This window comes from Anomaloglossus baeobatrachus, chromosome 11, assembly GCF_048569485.1.
Source record: "Anomaloglossus baeobatrachus isolate aAnoBae1 chromosome 11, aAnoBae1.hap1, whole genome shotgun sequence".
In the NCBI taxonomy this organism is placed as follows: domain Eukaryota; kingdom Metazoa; phylum Chordata; class Amphibia; order Anura; family Aromobatidae; genus Anomaloglossus; species Anomaloglossus baeobatrachus.
Genome location: NC_134363.1, coordinates 167,211,743 through 167,226,510, shown reverse-complemented (window position 1 = coordinate 167,226,510; position 14,768 = coordinate 167,211,743). Strand labels below are relative to the sequence as shown.

General features: G+C 45.4%; 1 protein-coding gene across 2 annotated transcripts in view; it reads right to left on the bottom strand.

Annotated features, from left to right (window-relative positions):
* The window catches only part of HTR3B (5-hydroxytryptamine receptor 3B), a 96,617-nt gene that overhangs the window by 34,059 nt on the left and 47,790 nt on the right, over positions 1-14,768 (bottom strand). The gene's annotated exons all lie outside the window — the stretch shown is intronic.

Below are 14,768 nucleotides of genomic sequence, written 5' to 3'. Positions count from 1 at the left end.
CTACGGGAGGAGAGAGGACCCTACCCACGAGGGCTCACAGTCTACAGGAGGAGAGAGGACCCTGCCCACGAGGGCTCACAGTCTACAGGAGGAGAGAGGACCCTGCCCACAAGGGCTCACAGTCTACGGGAGGAGAGAGGACCCTGCCCACAAGGGCTCACAGTCTACGGGAGGAGAGAGGACCCTGCCCACGAGGGCTCACAGTCTACAGGAGGAGAGAGGACCCTGCCCACGAGGGCTCACAGTCTACAGGAGGAGAGAGGACCCTGCACACAAGGGCTCACAGTCTACGGGAGGAGAGAGGACCCTGCCCACGAGGGCTCACAGTCTACAGGAGGAGAGAGGACCCTGCCCACAAGGGCTCACAGTCTATGGGAGGAGAGAGGACCCTGCCCACGAGGGCTCACAGTCTACAGGAGGAGAGAGGACCCTGCCCACGAGGGCTCACAGTCTACAGGAGGAGAGAGGACCCTGCCCACGAGGGCTCACAGTCTACAGGAGGAGAGAGGACCCTGCCCACGAGGGCTCACAGTCTACAGGAGGAGAGAGGACCCTGCCCGCGAGGGCTCACAGTCTACAGGAGTTGAGAGGACCCTGCCCACGAGGGCTCACAGTCTACAGGAGGAGAGAGAACCCTGCCCACAAGGGCTCACAGTCTACAGGAGGAGAGAGGACCCTGCCCACGAGGGCTCACAGTCTACAGGAGGAGAGAGGACCCTGCCCACGAGGGCTCACAGTCTACAGGAGGAGAGAGGATCCTGCCCACGAGGGCTCACAGTCTACAGAAGGAGAGAGGACCCTGCCTGCAAGGGCTCACCATCTACAGGGAAGGGTAAGGATACCATAGGTGGGTGAGGACAGAGCTGATCATGCAACACAATGGAGGACTGAGGGTTACTGCAGGTTGTAGGTTTGTTGGAAGAGGTGGGTCTTCAGGTTCCTTTTGAAGGTTTCCATGGTAGGTGAGAGCCTGATATATTGGATAGAGAGTTCTAGCGTATGGGGGAGGCACGGGAGAAATCTTGTATGCGATTGTGGGAAGAGGAGATAAGAGAGGAGTAGAGAAGGAGATCTTGTGAGGATCTGAGGTCGTGTGCAGGTAAGTACCGGGAGACTAGGTCACAGATGTAGGGAGGAGACAGGTTGTGGATGCCTTTGTAGGTCATGGTTAGTGTTTTGAAACGGAGTCCTTGGAGAATGGGAAGCCAATGAAGAGATTGGCAGAGAGGAGAGGTTGGAGAATAGTGAGGGGGACAGGTGGATTAGTCGGGCAGCAGAATTTAGGATAGATTGGAGGGGAGTAAGAGTGTTGGAGGGGAGGCCACAGAGTAGGAAGTTACAGTAGTCCATGTGGGAGATAATGAGGGCATGCACTAGTGTTTTTGCAGATTCCTGGTCAAGAAACATACGGATCTGGGAAATATTTGTGTAGTTTTTGTATTACACAAGGCTATATAGGATAATAGTCATTGTAAGGTCATTTCTATGTGTGATGCCCTGGGCAAGCCAGGGGTCACAGGTCATCACATCACCACACCCTACACCCCAGCTAGGCACACCAGCTAACCCAAAAATCCTTGTTGCCTTCCTCCAGGGGCTGATCACATTATTAAACGATCAAGGAGTTAATTTTATTGTACACAAAAAACCAGAAGTCCGCACCGGAAGTGTGGCACACACAAAAGGTAATAAAAACACTTAAAAAGCCCATGGCATTAAACCAATCACATTGGGAAACAATATATATAGTATAGTGTATATAACAAATGATTATACAAATATAATATGCGTAACCTCTCCTTAATGCGACATACATATATTATAGACAATAACTACACATTGCATCGCTACAACAATGGTCCTGAGTGATGGATCAGTTGGATATACCGCAGATAATAATACAGTTTACAACACTACATGCAATTTGGGAAAGGCCCAGGCCTCCAAATATCCAGAAGGTGTAAATGAAGATGCCAAATAAACATCAGGCTGCGGTATTAACTCTTAGTATGACTGGCTACACAGTTCTTACTATATGGGGACAGCGTAACCAAAAACCAGTGTAGCCCAGAAGATCAGGGCAGTTTATCTACACCAAGCCTTCAGGGTCCCTTAGGTCTATACTCACTATCGGTGAGATGCCAGAAAAATACCAAGAAGCATGCAAATGGAAGTCGCATAAGGAGAGGGTTTCCCAAGGGATAACCCCACGCGTATCGCCACCTCTAAGGGTGGCTTCCTCAGGGGAAAGGAGAAAGCTATGTGCCGCTTCGGTATGTGCCCTATATATACAAGAAATTCATTAGGACTCACCAGTGCCGCAGCTGGAGAATCTCATATGTTTGCCGCGTTCTAATGGCGGCCGCCATCTTGCCTGGGTCATGTGGCAGACAGATACACGCCCACAGCTCATACTGCGCATGCGTTGGTCGTAAACAAGTAGCGCTTTATCAAACATACCACTGTATGTCCCTAAGCATGTCGTTTAAATGATATGCACTCTAACAGCACCTGGAAACTGTAATTTGATGATCGATTCAATATGTACACTTATATACAGCGCTGGCTGTCTATTTTACATCACGTGATAAAGAAGGGGAGGAACGACCTCATCCCATACTGCGCATGCGCAAATGTTCAAAATACCGACAGATTATAACCCCATACAAAGTGCAGCATTACAGGTATTAAATATTGACGTGCAGTATCAAAGCTCCCCCCATGTATATCAATGGGTGCACGCATTCATGTGAAAAAGGGAAAACACCGTAAATATCGCCGAAAACGCACTTTATAATACAATCTGCACTTAGGTAGGAGAGAGGTAGAGATGCTAACACAAGGCTTTTTAGCCTCTTTATTCATATGGGGGGCAGCAACAATACCCCAATTCCATATCCAACCCCAAGTACAGAACAGGACGGAACAGGACAATAGCAAGTCTGCACATAAACATAAAATTCGTTTGACCAATATGTGATCAGTAGTATGGATGTCCAATGGTCAGAGTATGATCACAATTATATTTATTTGGTTAGTGCACTCAAAGCTCGTCCTAATACGCTGTTTCCAGCAAGTGCTGTGCATACGTGGGACTCATCATCAGATGATACAAGGTATTGCCCCTGTGGGGACATGCTCATACAGAAAGGACCACATGTCAAAACCCACCAGGGTGACATACGGTCCCAACCAATGTATAAGCACAAGCAGAAAATATAATACAATCTGTACTTAGGTAGGAGAAAGGTAGAGATGCTAGCACAAGGCTTTTTAACCTCTTTATTCGTATGGGGGACAGCAACAATCCCCCAATTCAATATCCAACCCTAGGTACAGAACAAATCCAGGTTTATGCCAAACCGATCAGGATGAACAGAGAACAGGACAATAACAAGTCTGCACATAAAAATGATGTTCGTTTGACCAATATGTGATCAGTAGTATGGATATCCAATGGTCAGAGTATGATCACAATTATATTTATTTGGTTAGTGCGAACAAGGTTCGTCCTAATACGCTGTTTCCAGCAAGTACTATACAAATATGGGACTCATCATCATTAGATGATACAAGATATTGCCCCTGTGGGGACATGCTCATACACAAAGGACCACATGTCAAAACCCACCAGGGTGACATACGGTCCCAACCAATGTATAAGCACAGGCAGAAATAACTATAAACAGGACTCTAGCCCACCGTTCCACCCCGGGAGCGGAGACTATACATACACTGCAGAGGTATACAGAGAGCGGAGACTGTATATATACACTGCAGAGGTATACAGAGAACGGGGACTGTATATATAAACCGTAGAGGTATACAGAGAACGAAGACTGCATATATACACTGCAAAGGTACATAGAGAGAGGAGACTAAATATATATACACTGCAGAGGTATACAACAGGCGAGTCAGAATGGGGAGCAGGAGAACCAGACTACAGAAACCCCACATAATATGGAAATCCAAAACTCAAAATATAATCACAGTTACATTTATTTAGATGATACAACCAAAGTTTATCGGAATGCGCTGTTTCCAGCAGATACCATGCACATGTGGGGCTCATCATCATTAGATAATACATGGTATTGCCTTTAAGGAGACATGCCCTAACACAATTAAGACCACACGTCACAGCCGAAGGGGCGACATATGGTCCCAACCAGTGCATACGCAAATCTCTCCACAAAGGGCTTTGACCCACTATTCTACCCTGAAGGCAAGGTGTAGTAACTACAGACGGATTATGATGGAACAGGGAGCATAGGGAACAGGATTGTGGAGACCCCACACAAGGTGGGAATCAGTCAGAAACCATCGGATTAGTATTACAGAAGGTTAATCAAAGAATGATCATGGTCAGAGAACAGTAGTCGAGCTCACCCAGGGCTCTCAAAACATGGAAATAGTCGGCAGACTCATCCATCTAAGCTCAAAAATAGGGTAGACAGTACACCGTGTTGTCCCCTCATGGGATATAACTAGGAACACTATAATTACATCAATGGTAAGAATGCAAAATAGGGGTAAAAGTTAACAAGGAGAAAAAGAGTTATCCTTCAGGGGTCCATAGGTCTCATCAGAGGATGAGTATATACGTAGAAGACCAAGCCAAAAAAGATATTCGATATAGTTTGGTTTGGTAACCTCCGCCGTCATAGTCCTTTCCTTTTATTTCTTACTTCTTCTTTTTCTTTCTCTTTCTCTTTCTCTTTCTATTCTGTGCCTCTTCATTATTTCCTCTCTTTTTCCTTTTCCTTTTACCCCTCTTCTGACTTTTCTCCTTCCAACACGTCATGAACAAATTGATGTCCGTGAGATCTCATTAAGACAATTGAGATGCTTCATCAAGATAGGTCGGCACCACAGGGATGGTACGAAGATGATCCAATATGAGAAGTCCGATGTTGTCATCGTGTCAACTCTTCCCTCATCCCTCGTCCTAGATGTCCTTCTTCTCATTCTGCTTGCTTGAATATCACCTCCTAACCAAAAACAGGAGACTAGTGAGCGAAAAGAGACAAACGAGATGACAAAAATAGCTTGTGAGAACCCACAGTTTCAAATGATGTTATAAAAACCAGTATACAGTAATTCTTCATTTAGGCCGTGTGGAGCCAGACTCTTAAGGGTGTAAATCCACCGGGATTCCTTCCGAAGGAGTTCCTTGGTACAGTCCCCACCCCTAATGTTCTGTCTAACAGAGTCAACAATCATTATCTTAACCGTGTTGAAACGCCCTCCATGATGGGTAAGGAAGTGGGCAGCTACCGAGGTAAGCACTTTGCCCTTCTTTAGATCTGTGCTAGCCGTGTTGATGCTTGAAAAGTGCTGTTGAACCCTCCTTCTTACCTCCTGTGTAGTTTCACCAACATACAGTTTGGGGCAGCTGCAGATGAGGACATACACGGCGTTCCTGGTCCGACAGTTGTAATAGGCACCAGAAGAAATTCGCCTAGGAGGAATAGGTAAGGAGAGATGGTCGTCAGCCACCATAAAAGGGTACAATGTGCATGCTCCACAGGGAAAGGTTCCTTTCACTCTGACGCCGGTGCCCAGGCTCTGCTTCGGTCTGGTGAAATGACTGCTTGAGAGGATACCCCGTAGATTCTGGGCCCTCCTCGCTACCAGCCTGGGTTTTACGCCCAAAAAGGGAATCAGCTTTTTGTCACTCCGTAGAATATCCCAATTATTGTGAAGCAAACCATAGAGATCTTGCCACTGGTTATTAAATGGTGTGATGATACTCACAATTGTCTGTTTTGTCCGTATTTTCGGTTGAAGTAGAGTCTGTCGTTCTATAGACTTGCAAGTTTGTAGTGCTCCAGAAACCACCCTCTTCGGGTATCCCCTTTTGCGGAACCTGTTGGTCAGATCAAGGGCATGTGATTCAAAATCGATGTTATTACTACAGTTCCTTTTCACCCTCATGAACTGTCCCTTAGGGATGCCGTTTTTAACATGCATTGGGTGAAAACTGCTATAATGTAGCAGACTATTGGTTGCTGTAGGTTTGCGGTATAAAGTCGTGCAAATGGTCCCTTCTGTTTTCGTGATCCGAAGATCAAGGAACTCAACAGACTCAGAGGAAATGTTGGAAGTCAGATTGATATTTAGACTGTTGTTATTCAGGGTGGCAATGAATAATTTGCATTGATCAAGAGTCCCCGACCAGAAAAACAAGATATCGTCGATATATCTAAACCACCGGACCACATTGGTTTTGTACTGTTCCAGGGTATAGACATATAGCTTGTATATATAGGGCACATACCGAAGCGGCACATAGCTTTCTCCTTTCCCCTGAGGAAGCCACCCTTAGAGGTGGCGATACGCGTGGGGTTATCCCTTGGGAAACCCTCTCCTTATGCGACTTCCATTTGCATGCTTCTTGGTATTTTTCTGGCATCTCACCGATAGTGAGTATAGACCTAAGGGACCCTGAAGGCTTGGTGTAGATAAACTGCCCTGATCTTCTGGGCTACACTGGTTTTTGGTTACGCTGTCCCCATATAGTAAGAACTGTGTAGCCAGTCATACTAAGAGTTAATACCGCAGCCTGATGTTTATTTGGCATCTTCATTTACACCTTCTGGATATTTGGAGGCCTGGGCCTTTCCCAAATTGCATGTAGTGTTGTAAACTGTATTATTATCTGCGGTATATCCAACTGATCCATCACTCAGGACCATTGTTGTAGCGATGCAATGTGTAGTTATTGTCTATAATATATGTATGTCGCATTAAGGAGAGGTTACGCATATTATATTTGTATAATCATTTGTTATATACACTATACTATATATATTGTTTCCCAATGTGATTGGTTTAATGCCATGGGCTTTTTAAGTGTTTTTATTACCTTTTGTGTGTGCCACACTTCCGGTGCGGACTTCTGGTTTTTTGTGTACAATAAAATTAACTCCTTGATCGTTTAATAATGTGGTGATCCCTTGTTTGGTATACTCCTTTCCTCTTTCTCTAATTGGTCCAGTTTTCTGTATACCTGGAGATCCCACGGGTAGTGCCCTTCCTCCTCTTGTGTTCATCCTCTACTGGGTGCAATATTGCTCCGTTTCCGGAAGGTGGCACACCCCTCTACTCTCCTTTTTGTTCGGTATTTAGCCAAATTTATTGTACTATTGACGAGTGTATTTGGAGTTTATATTGTTGTACAACTAAACCATATGGATTTAGCAGCTAGAGAAGCAGCCTGGTCATGTCAATCTTCAGATATTTTTGGTGCCCCTTTTAATTCTGGGGCGACTGGTGGTATAGGTGGTTTACAGGATGAGAATCAACAACTCATGCAAAATTTGATCAACTTGCATAAAAGAGTAACCAAAGTGTGGTGGAACATCAGAACCCTAGAGGAGTATAAGAAACTTAAAATTACACCTAGGGGTCTCAGAGTACAAATTTTCCCGGCCTGGGAGACTGACGCACAGTTTAGAATCACATGGGAGCAGGGATTGCAGACATGCTCGGTTATACTTTTGGATATGCTGATCGAACATGACCGTTCCCTCCTTGCCCAACTAAAGGAGGAGATAAACAACAAAGAACATATACTTAAACAGCAAGACCCACAGATAGTAGTAGCCCCATTTCAGGAGAAATTGAAAAATATCCTTGATAGTTACGAAAAAGATATTATCAAGGGTAAAAAGAGTAAGTTCCAACGAGATAGAAGCGATTACGCTGAGAATAGGGCCTATAAGTGGTCACATAGGGGCAACAAGCGTAGACTAGCTAACCAGGAATCCACTAGTGCTCCAGCGACCTCTGAAGCTTCCTCTAGTGATCTTTTTTTATCGACGGATACAAGCGATCCAGAAAGCGTACCAGGAGGGGCCGTCGGAAATCAAAACACCAAGAGAAGGAACAGGAGAGCCCAACCTTGGCGATCACCCTTACAGAGGCAAACAAGGAGCCGGAGGCAGAACTGGTAACAGGTAATCCAAGAGACCTACAAATAGTAAATCTTTCCGAATACCAACTGTCTGAAGTGGAAACCAATTTGCTTATGAGGGGACTATCTTTTGCACCCATGAGCAAGTTGGACAAATTTACTGTAACAAAAGATATTTACCTCTTTTGCCGTCAATTAACATTTAAATATCTTTACAGTCGACCTGAGCTTATTAATACACTGCCTCCTGAAGATCACCAGGTGTTTAACGATCTCCTGGACCTCCTGGAAGAAAACGAGCGACAAGCCGGTAAGAAGATCCCTTTTACGGGGCGACTCTTGTCCCAAGCCACACCCCCCCTTGGTCTCTGCCCAGCGGTTGGGATCTTTTTTAATAAAATGTGTAATGACATTGAGAAGCTCAAATTAGATGGGAATAGAGCTAATAATCTAAGCATTGGAGAGAGACGTATCCTGTCTAAATTGAGAGATAACAAGGAATTCCTGATAAAGGAAGCCGACAAGGGTGGGAATGTGGTGTTGTGGCCAACGGAAATGTACACTAGGGAGGCGAAGAGACAGTTATCCAACAGAGAATGCTATATAGCGTTACCATCAGATCCAACGAGCATTTTTAAAAAGAATCTGGATAGATTCCTGACCACAGCGCATGATCAAGGCACCATAACTTTGAAGGAGAAAAATTTCTTAACAACAAAGGACCCAGTAACACCAACATTTTACATGCTACCCAAAATTCATAAAGGCCGTCCGGAGCCTCCGGGTAGGCCAATAGTTTCAGGGATCGGTGGTTTACTGGAGAGGCCTTGTATTTATTTGGACTTTTATCTCCAACCATTGGCACAATCTTCCCCTTCTTATGTGAGGGACTCTACTCACCTGATTGACCAATTGGCACAATTGGAAGTTCCACCTGAGGCCCTTTTGGTTACGTTAGATGTAGAGTCCCTATACACCTCAATTGACCATAAGTTGGGATCAATGGCGGTGTCCTTTTTCCTTGACAACAAAACAACCGGGAACAGGAGGCACGATTCCTTTCTTCTGGATCTACTTTTCCTAGTGCTTGACAGGAATTACTTTGTGTTCGACAGGGTCTATTACCGCCAGACATCCGGGACCGCTATGGGGGCGTGCTGTGCACCACCCTATGCTAATATCTTTTTAGGGTGGTGGGAGGAGCTATATGTCTATACCCTGGAACAGTACAAAACCAATGTGGTCCGGTGGTTTAGATATATCGACGATATCTTGTTTTTCTGGTCGGGGACTCTTGATCAATGCAAATTATTCATTGCCACCCTGAATAACAACAGTCTAAATATCAATCTGACTTCCAACATTTCCTCTGAGTCTGTTGAGTTCCTTGATCTTCGGATCACGAAAACAGAAGGGACCATTTGCACGACTTTATACCGCAAACCTACAGCAACCAATAGTCTGCTACATTATAGCAGTTTTCACCCAATGCATGTTAAAAACGGCATCCCTAAGGGACAGTTCATGAGGGTGAAAAGGAACTGTAGTAATAACATCGATTTTGAATCACATGCCCTTGATCTGACCAACAGGTTCCGCAAAAGGGGATACCCGAAGAGGGTGGTTTCTGGAGCACTACAAACTTGCAAGTCTATAGAACGACAGACTCTACTTCAACCGAAAATACGGACAAAACAGACAATTGTGAGTATCATCACACCATTTAATAACCAGTGGCAAGATCTCTATGGTTTGCTTCACAATAATTGGGATATTCTACGGAGTGACAAAAAGCTGATTCCCTTTTTGGGCGTAAAACCCAGGCTGGTAGCGAGAAGGGCCCAGAATCTACGGGGTATCCTCTCAAGCAGTCATTTCACCAGACCGAAGCAGAGCCTGGGCACCGGCGTCAGAGTGAAAGGAACCTTTCCCTGTGGAGCATGCACAGTGTGCCCTTTTATGGTGGCTGACGACCATCTCTCCTTACCTATTCCTCCTAGGCGAATTTCTTCTGGTGCCTATTACAACTGTGGGACCAGGAACGCCGTGTATGTCCTCATCTGCAGCTGCCCCAAACTGTATGTTGGTGAAACTACACAGGAGGTAAGAAGGAGGGTTCAACAGCACTTTTCAAGCATCAACACGGCTAGCACAGATCTAAAGAAGGGCAAAGTGCTTACCTCGGTAGCTGCCCACTTCCTTACCCATCATGGAGGGCGTTTCAACACGGTTAAGATAATGATTGTTGACTCTGTTAGACAGAACATTAGGGGTGGGGACTGTACCAAGGAACTCCTTCGGAAGGAATCCCGGTGGATTTACACCCTTAAGAGTCTGGCTCCACACGGCCTAAATGAAGAATTACTGTATACTGGTTTTTATAACATCATTTGAAACTGTGGGTTCTCACAAGCTATTTTTGTCATCTCGTTTGTCTCTTTTCGCTCACTAGTCTCCTGTTTTTGGTTAGGAGGTGATATTCAAGCAAGCAGAATGAGAAGAAGGACATCTAGGACGAGGGATGAGGGAAGAGTTGACACGATGACAACATCGGACTTCTCATATTGGATCATCTTCGTACCATCCCTGTGGTGCCGACCTATCTTGATGAAGCATCTCAATTGTCTTAATGAGATCTCACGGACATCAATTTGTTCATGACGTGTTGGAAGGAGAAAAGTCAGAAGAGGGGTAAAAGGAAAAGGAAAAAGAGAGGAAATAATGAAGAGGCACAGAATAGAAAGAGAAAGAGAAAGAGAAAGAAAAAGAAGAAGTAAGAAATAAAAGGAAAGGACTATGACGGCGGAGGTTACCAAACCAAACTATATCGAATATCTTTTTTGGCTTGGTCTTCTACGTATATACTCATCCTCTGATGAGACCTATGGACCCCTGAAGGATAACTCTTTTTCTCCTTGTTAACTTTTACCCCTATTTTGCATTCTTACCATTGATGTAATTATAGTGTTCCTAGTTATATCCCATGAGGGGACAACACGGTGTACTGTCTACCCTATTTTTGAGCTTAGATGGATGAGTCTGCCGACTATTTCCATGTTTTGAGAGCCCTGGGTGAGCTCGACTACTGTTCTCTGACCATGATCATTCTTTGATTAACCTTCTGTAATACTAATCCGATGGTTTCTGACTGATTCCCACCTTGTGTGGGGTCTCCACAATCCTGTTCCCTATGCTCCCTGTTCCATCATAATCCGTCTGTAGTTACTACACCTTGCCTTCAGGGTAGAATAGTGGGTCAAAGCCCTTTGTGGAGAGATTTGCGTATGCACTGGTTGGGACCATATGTCGCCCCTTCGGCTGTGACGTGTGGTCTTAATTGTGTTAGGGCATGTCTCCTTAAAGGCAATACCATGTATTATCTAATGATGATGAGCCCCACATGTGCATGGTATCTGCTGGAAACAGCGCATTCCGATAAACTTTGGTTGTATCATCTAAATAAATGTAACTGTGATTATATTTTGAGTTTTGGATTTCCATATTATGTGGGGTTTCTGTAGTCTGGTTCTCCTGCTCCCCATTCTGACTCGCCTGCTGTATACCTCTGCAGTGTATATATATTTAGTCTCCTCTCTCTATGTACCTTTGCAGTGTATATATGCAGTCTTCGTTCTCTGTATACCTCTACGGTTTATATATACAGTCCCCGTTCTCTGTATACCTCTGCAGTGTATATATACAGTCTCCGCTCTCTGTATACCTCTGCAGTGTATGTATAGTCTCCGCTCCCGGGGTGGAACGGTGGGCTAGAGTCCTGTTTATAGTTATTTCTGCCTGTGCTTATACATTGGTTGGGACCGTATGTCACCCTGGTGGGTTTTGACATGTGGTCCTTTGTGTATGAGCATGTCCCCACAGGGGCAATATCTTGTATCATCTAATGATGATGAGTCCCATATTTGTATAGTACTTGCTGGAAACAGCGTATTAGGACGAACCTTGTTCGCACTAACCAAATAAATATAATTGTGATCATACTCTGACCATTGGATATCCATACTACTGATCACATATTGGTCAAACGAACATCATTTTTATGTGCAGACTTGCTATTGTCCTGTTCTCTGTTCATCCTGATCGGTTTGGCATAAACCTGGATTTGTTCTGTACCTAGGGTTGGATATTGAATTGGGGGATTGTTGCTGTCCCCCATACGAATAAAGAGGTTAAAAAGCCTTGTGCTAGCATCTCTACCTTTCTCCTACCTAAGTACAGATTGTATTATATTTTCTGCTTGTGCTTATACATTGGTTGGGACCGTATGTCACCCTGGTGGGTTTTGACATGTGGTCCTTTCTGTATGAGCATGTCCCCACAGGGGCAATACCTTGTATCATCTGATGATGAGTCCCACGTATGCACAGCACTTGCTGGAAACAGCGTATTAGGACGAGCTTTGAGTGCACTAACCAAATAAATATAATTGTGATCATACTCTGACCATTGGACATCCATACTACTGATCACATATTGGTCAAACGAATTTTATGTTTATGTGCAGACTTGCTATTGTCCTGTTCCGTCCTGTTCTGTACTTGGGGTTGGATATGGAATTGGGGTATTGTTGCTGCCCCCCATATGAATAAAGAGGCTAAAAAGCCTTGTGTTAGCATCTCTACCTCTCTCCTACCTAAGTGCAGATTGTATTATAAAGTGCGTTTTCGGCGATATTTACGGTGTTTTCCCTTTTTCACATGAATGCGTGCACCCATTGATATACATGGGGGGAGCTTTGATACTGCACGTCAATATTTAATACCTGTAATGCTGCACTTTGTATGGGGTTATAATCTGTCGGTATTTTGAACATTTGCGCATGCGCAGTATGGGATGAGGTCGTTCCTCCCCTTCTTTATCACGTGATGTAAAATAGACAGCCAGCGCTGTATATAAGTGTACATATTGAATCGATCATCAAATTACAGTTTCCAGGTGCTGTTAGAGTGCATATCATTTAAACGACATGCTTAGGGACATACAGTGGTATGTTTGATAAAGCGCTACTTGTTTACGACCAACGCATGCGCAGTATGAGCTGTGGGCGTGTATCTGTCTGCCACATGACCCAGGCAAGATGGCGGCCGCCATTAGAACGCGGCAAACATATGAGATTCTCCAGCTGCGGCACTGGTGAGTCCTAATGAATTTTTTGTATATATAGGGCACATACCGAAGCGGCACATAGCTTTCTCCTTTCCCCTGAGGAAGCCACCCTTAGAGGTGGCGATACGCGTGGGGTTATCCCTTGGGAAACCCTCTCCTTATGCGACTTCCATTTGCATGCTTCTTGGTATTTTTCTGGCATCTCACCGATAGTGAGTATAGACCTAAGGGACCCTGAAGGCTTGGTGTAGATAAACTGCCCTGATCTTCTGGGCTACACTGGTTTTTGGTTACGCTGTCCCCATATAGTAAGAACTGTGTAGCCAGTCATACTAAGAGTTAATACCGCAGCCTGATGTTTATTTGGCATCTTCATTTACACCTTCTGGATATTTGGAGGCCTGGGCCTTTCCCAAATTGCATGTAGTGTTGTAAACTGTATTATTATCTGCGGTATATCCAACTGATCCATCACTCAGGACCATTGTTGTAGCGATGCAATGTGTAGTTATTGTCTATAATATATGTATGTCGCATTAAGGAGAGGTTACGCATATTATATTTGTATAATCATTTGTTATATACACTATACTATATATATTGTTTCCCAATGTGATTGGTTTAATGCCATGGGCTTTTTAAGTGTTTTTATTACCTTTTGTGTGTGCCACACTTCCGGTGCGGACTTCTGGTTTTTTGTGTACAATAAAATTAACTCCTTGATCGTTTAATAATGTGGTGATCCCTTGTTTGGTATACTCCTTTCCTCTTTCTCTAATTGGTCCAGTTTTCTGTATACCTGGAGATCCCACGGGTAGTGCCCTTCCTCCTCTTGTGTTCATCCTCCAGGGGCTGATGTTAACACCAGGGGGTGGGCCAGGTGGTTGGCTCCGCCCACCGAGGAGTTCACAGCTCTGGAGGCGGGAAGAACCAGGCAGTTTAGCCCAGGCAGGGCTTGAGTGAGGAGTAAACAAGTAGAACAGTGAAGGAAGTGAAGTGGTAGAGGAGCAAAGGAGAAAACTGGAGTAAAGGAGTAAAAGTGACAGTAAGAAAGCCTGAAGCTGGTCCGGGTGTGTGCCCCGGACTGAGACAGCAAGGTCAGCAGACGGCGGTGATTGTCCGCAGGGGTGACTGCTCGGAGGTTCCTGGAAGGACCGCGGACGGGTGGTGACCCGGCGGTCTGGAGCAGTGTACAAGGAACAGTCAGCACCAGGGCAGGGGCCTCTCGGACCCCGGCAAGGCTAGGAGTCGCCACAATTTGCCAAATCCGTCAGTGAAGGGGACGTCTGTCTCCCAACAACCAAGTCCCGATTGAAGGCAACAGCCCAACCATTAAAATAGAGACACCGCCACCGCCAGGGCACCAGTTTCTAAGGGCCAGCGCCTGCGGGCAAAGAGTAGAGCTCCTCCGGTCCAGCTTGAAGCCGGGGAGCGGGTTACCGGTGGGAACCCATCGAAACCATCAACAACATTAGGTGCAGGAAAAGGGACATCACCGTCACCTACTGGGGAAGCAAGTGCAGCCGTCCGTGGGAACCGTCTTTCCAGCCGTGTGTTTTACCGAGAACTGTGTCATCGTCTCAGGCTGAGTGAGTACTACAGTGCCGCAAGGCACAGCGCTGCCCCCGCGTCCCTGCGCCCACCAGGCCCTGCATCTCCCACCTCATCACTGGGCCCCGGGATCACCAACCCCTACCCACGGAGGGGCAATACAACAACTTGC